Genomic DNA, 6,000 nt, shown 5'->3' on the forward strand with positions numbered 1-6,000 from the left:
CTGTTGAAGGCAGCCTTTCAAGTTCTCCAGTTAGGCAGGTAATAAAACCTCCTTTGATCTGGGTGCCGCAGAAAAAGGTGCGGTGTGTTTTGCAGTGGAAAAAGCAAGAACCGAATCCCTCAGCTGCACGTTCAGGCAACACGTGCCTGGAGAGACTTAGGTTACTCTGGGCAAACTGCCAGATGAAAATATATAGCAAAGCTAACTCTCATCTGGCTAGACATGTAGCTTGAGAAGTATCCCACTGTCACAGAGCAGGGGCTAAGCTAAACTCCCAGATCCAAACTTTCCCCAAAACTTTGGGGAAGTTTAGATACCGTCCTTTAGGGGCAACCTGTGCTCCTAGTAAGCTGAACTTCTGATGCACAAATCTCATCGAAGCTGGTGCACGAGAGCGGGTTTTTTTCCCGGATGGTTGATTAGGACCCAGAGATTGAGCATTGTGTTAAATAAACATCTGGAAAGGTTGTTTTTAAGAGCTCCTGCTGCCAGGAAACCTGTGGCTTTCAAAGGCCCCAGTGTCCCATTTCCTAGGCCTGTGCAGGGCGCTTTCTTAGACGAACAAAGAGCCAGTCTGCAGCCCCTGGCGCGAGGATGTGGTGGAGGGGAGCTGGAACGATTCCGGGACCCCTCCTTGGCGTGTTGCCTCTGCTGCTGCGTTGTGCATCTGGCTGCCCTGTCCGAGCCAAGGCTCCTCCTTCAGCAGCGGCGAGACAGAGCCAGACACAGCTGCTGAAAGGATAGATTTAGGGCTGGGGCTCTGTGGTTTTAGCTCTTAGCAGAAAAACTGTGTGTGTGTGTGTGTGTGCGCGTGCGTGCGTGCTGCACACACACACACACGTTTTTCTGCTAAGCATTAAAACTCCATCTCCTGGTCCTTTAGGCTTTGCTCCACATACTGGCTGGCTCCAGCCCCTGCCCTGGGATCCTGCCCTGCACCCCTCCAAAACAGCCTCCCTTCGACCCCCATTTGCCACCCTGGGAGGGGGGTCACCCCTGGACCACGCCCCCTCAGCACATAGCAGCATGTGAGGCTGGCCCTAGGGAGGGCACACCGGCCCTGTTCGCTCACCCCGAGCCGCCTGCACCCGGCGGGGGGGGGGGCAGCCGCTGCTGCTGGGGTGCACAGACGCTGCCGGCTGCACCACCCAGCCGCCTGCTGCAGCTGTTGTGTCTGTGCCCCTACAACAAGCTGGAGACCGTGCTCCCTCCAGCACCGGTAATGCTGCAGCGGGTGGTACCACCCCAGAGCTGGCCGCACCCGAGCGAGCTCTGTGTACTGGCTGAGAAACACTCGGGGATCCTCTGCCCCCACCCATAAGCCCTCTCGAAATTGCTCAGGTTTGTAAAACGAGGGGCCCCCTTGCTGCCTTGTGTATCCTGCCCCTGGCAACGTGCTGGCTGAACCAGTGCAGCCATGGGCCGGGAGCATCTCTGGGGCTTGGCAGCACTCTCAGTCTAGGCCGGCGTCGGGGCCCAGGTGCAGGGCGTGAGCACGGCTGGCAGGAACCATCGCCACTTCTCACCCACACTGGTGCTTGACAGAAAGGCAGGGTTTGCCAGAGGGCCATTTCTTTGCACACCGTGTCTAATTTTTACTGAAATCTGCTTTTGCATCCTATCCCCCCGTCCCCAGTCCCTGAAAACGGACGTATGTCGATGTGAACAAGCCGTCCTATGGCACCTTAAAGACTAACAAATTCGCTGGGTCAGGAGCTTTCATGGGTGAAACCCCCTTCCTCCGATGGGTTGGAGTGAAAAGGACAGAACCCAGGGTCTACAGAACAGTCCAAGAAGTCTCCTGACAATTGTGGGCCCAGTGTCAGTGAAGCTAAGTAGCCCATGTGATGGAGAGGGGGGTGTGTGTGAGAGTCAGGCTGGAGGTGTGTGTGACAGGCAGAGCAGCTCGCAGTGGCTGGGGGTGACCCCCTGGGGCTGTAACCTAGGCTGGCAGGTAACATCTCTGTCCTGGACAAAGAGCAGGGAGGAGCCGAGCTGGGTTTGAATGGGAGGCGGCAGTTGGAAGCTGGGGGGACAGGCGGAGGCAGCCAGCCTGGCTGGGGGAAGCTGCACCCCAGAGGGGCCCCCTCAGGCTCCTCTCCCCAGAAGGGGTTGGAATGACTGTCTCTGCCGGCTGTACTGACACCTCTGTACCGAGCTGTGCCCTGTCGGCCAATGAACTCCCTGTTCTCCCTGCTGAGTGAGAGTCACTCCTGCCTGCAGATGGGTGCAGAGCTTGGGGACCCCCCGAACCCATCACAGCCTGGATGGGTCTCAGTCATAGCATAGGACAGGGTTGTACAAAACAGTGGGTGGGACCACTCGGGGTCTGTGAAATTCCCTCAGGCAGAGGGGCAGCATGTCGGCTGCTGGGTCTCAGGCTCATCCATCTCATTGAAATGTTGAACTCTGGGCCTGTTTTTCTGTTGGGGTGTTCCCATTTATAGACTGATTAATAACGTTTTTGCCTTCTGCAGACTCCTCCTCTTCCACAAGCCCATCTGCGAGACGTCCGTCGGTCTGGATGACGTCAGACAGGTTGGGAGGCCCCGGCTAACTGTGGGATGGAAAGCAGGGCCCGACGGGACGAGTTTGCTCACCTCTGGCCCAGGCTGTGGAAATGCGGATATTAGAGGCACGGCAGTTACCTTTGTTCTGTGTTAGCTGGTTAAGAGCTTTACTCCAGCCTAAGCTGATGGTTTTCAGTGTGTACATGAACTCCAGTTCAGATGTCTCCCTCTGCCATCGGGTGATAAAACCCTTTTACATCCATTTTGTGTGTGTCTAACCAGTCCTGAGTTGTGCCCCTTTTACCCTTAGGCGCAGAGACTGTCTAGGTTGGCCAATGCCCATAGCAGAAGGGCACAGCTCGCACTTGATGGCCGATATCACATTAGTGGATGTGCAAGTGACAGACACACATGGCTGCCCGGCTGAGATTTTAGATCCATGTGGTTAGCCTGCCACGGTGTCTCATGGGAGCTGTCGTTTGCTCTCCTCATGTCCCCCCGTTTTCCTCTACAATGCACCCCGTGTGACTACATCTCCCATGATGCACTGCGGCCAAGGATTCTAATAATGGAGCCGCCTCCCCTCACCACATGGGGTAGCCGTGGCGCATCATGGGAAGAGTCATTGATGCCAACCAACTTGCTGGGTTTTAAGGAAGAGCTAGCTGCATTCCGAATGGGAGTGTTCAGCAGGGTTGCCCGTGGGGGGATCCAGGGCTCAGCAGCTCTGGGGTGGGGCCCTTCTGATTCAACACCATTGTCAGGCTGGAAGGGTCCCTGAGATGTCATCAAGGCCACTGAGCTGTGCTGAGGCAGGTTGAAACAAATGAACACCCCATCTCTGACAGGTGTGGTCCAACCTGCTCTGAAAACCCTGCAGCACCGGGGATGCCACAACCTCCCTGCTTTGGTTGCCTGTTCTGGACCATAGCTTCCCTCAGAGTCAGGAATTTTTCCTGATTAGCTACTCAGTATCCCCCTTCCTGCCGATGAAGCCCATTACCGCTTGCCCTGATGTCTCATGTTCCTAAAATCTCATGCTTCAGGGCATCCACTAGACACCTGGAGAGGTCAGGAAGGGACTTTCCCCCCACGATGTGTTCTGACTTCTTTTTTTTAATCTCCTCTGAACCATCAGAGATGGCCCCGGTTGGAGGGTGACCCGGGACATGGGGGAGCGGAGCTCTGAGGTGGCCCCACGCATTCTCTCCTACAGGTATCAGCTGATGGGCCGTCTCACTGGTTCTAACTGATGATCATGTCCAGGGTCAGGGCAGAATTTCCTCCAGGTCAGAGTGACTTGGACCCTGGCTGGGGAAGAGGTCACCTTCCCCTGCAGCATGGAGCGTGGGTTACTTGCAGTGTTCCCTCTATTTTTTAGCATCCAAGGATGGAATAAATTTTGTTATGTGCACTGAGGCATGTGTGGATGTGCACCACCAAGGCAAGCTCATAGTGCCGACTGCGGGTGGCTGTGGACGTGCTGCTAATCAGCTGGGTGGCACCTGAAACGCTCCTGGGCAGCTGCCCAAGGGCTCAGCTCACAGGGAACGCTGGTCCCTTGCCAGGTTTTGCTGGGTGTCTCTGTACTCAGCTCTCTGCCATTGCAGGGCCTTGGGTTGTTGCACTGATTTCATGGCTTTCGTCTTCTTGGTCTCAGGCTTTTATACAGGTTTTGTTCCAACTTTCCACCTTCCATCCACACATAAACCCCCTCGGCAGAGTTTAGTGATGCTGTCAGCCGGGGCTAACTGGCCCCACCGGGCCTAGAGGCTGCAACTTCAGTGCTGCTGGAGCTTGGACCGGCAGTCCATCCCTTTGGATGCAGCAGGCTCCATCACTGCAGTGCTGGTAGGCCAGCGGGGTCTTCCACAGGCTCCCTGGGTGCCCAGGAATTCTCCCGCTGGGAGAGGATCTCGGAGCAGCTTAGGTCACTGCAGCACCAAGGACTATGGGGGATGCCTCAGAAATGTTGTCTCAGAGCTGACTTAAGGGACCGTGAGATGGCAAGCGACAGGCCTCTACCACCTGAGCGAAAAGCATAGCTCCACTAGCAAGCAGCAGTAGTAGGCTGTTGCCTTCTCATGGACCTGCAGGGAGACATGACAGGTACAGTGCGTTACTTAAACCACAAGAGCAGGGGACACCTTTTGCTTCTCAGTCAATGCAATAGACGTGACAATCCCTCAGAGCAGGATCCCTTACAATGGGTCTCCTTCCTCAGACTGGTGCTGCCCCAGCCAGGTCGGTCCAGAGCTGTTTTTCAGCAGTGAGGCCTGGGATGCTGACAACCGAGGGGGACAAAGAGGGCCACTGCCCTGGGGCCTGGTGCTTCAAAGGGGCCCAGGCTCCCTGCCACTTCCACCACTACCACGGAAGGGCTGGCAGGGGAGGCTATCCCCAGCCCTGCCCTTTCTGGCCTGAGGCCCCTTCAGTCAGCGTCGCGCCACCTCTACCACCTTAGAATCACAGAATCCCAGGGCTGGGAGGGACCTCAGGAGGTCATCGAGTCCAGCCCCCTGCTTCAAGCAGGATTGACCCCCACTAAGCCATCCCAGCCAGGACCTTGCCAAGCCGGGATATAAAAACCTCCAGGGATGGAGATTCCACAACCTCTCTAGGCAACGCGTTCCAGTGCTTCACCACCCTCCTGGGGAAGTAGCTTTTCCTAATATCTGACCTACACCTCCCCCCTCTTCAACTTCAGACCATTGCTCCTTGTTCTGCCATCTAACACCACTGAGAGCAGTTTCTTTCCATCCTCTTTAGAGCTCCCCTTCAGGAAGTTGAAGGCTGCTATTAATTCACCCCTCAGTCTTCTCTTCTGCAAACTAAACAAGCCCAAATCCCTCAGCCTCTCCTCATAGGTCTTGCGCTCCAGCCCTTAATCATTTTCATTGTCTTCCATGAACCTGCTCCAGCACATCCACATCCTTTTTATACCGGGGGGCCCAAAACCAGACCCAATATTCCAGATGTGGCCTCACCAGGGCCAAATAGAGGGGAAAAACCACTTCTCTAGATCTGCTTGAAATGCTTCTCCTAATGGACCCCAATATGCCGTTAGCCTTCTTGGCTGCAAGGGCCCATTATTTACTCATATCCAGCCTTTCATCCACCATTGCTCTGTCAGCCCCCGGGACATATGCTTATATCCTTACATGAGGAACTTGGGTGTAGCAGCCCAAGATCTAACTTGGTCTAGCGTTTGGAATTTGAAGCTAGAAAGACTCAGCAGAACACAGCCTGGCCCGCCTGTTGCTGATGGAACTGTTTACTGAGGGTGATGGTGACCGCTGAGGGCTCTCCAGTTTAACATCGAGCCTGGAAGAACATTGGCGTTCGAAAGGAGCTGTTATAGAAAGATTCCGAGAATAGAGTGGATGCAGAAGGTCACCAATGAGGAATTGTGGCACCTCATAGATATTTTGGAGCATAAGCTTTCGGGGGCAAAGACCCGCTTCATCAGATGCATGAGTCGGGGGGTGGT

This window comes from Carettochelys insculpta, chromosome 1 (assembly GCF_033958435.1).
Source record: "Carettochelys insculpta isolate YL-2023 chromosome 1, ASM3395843v1, whole genome shotgun sequence".
Lineage (NCBI taxonomy): Eukaryota > Metazoa > Chordata > Testudines > Carettochelyidae > Carettochelys > Carettochelys insculpta.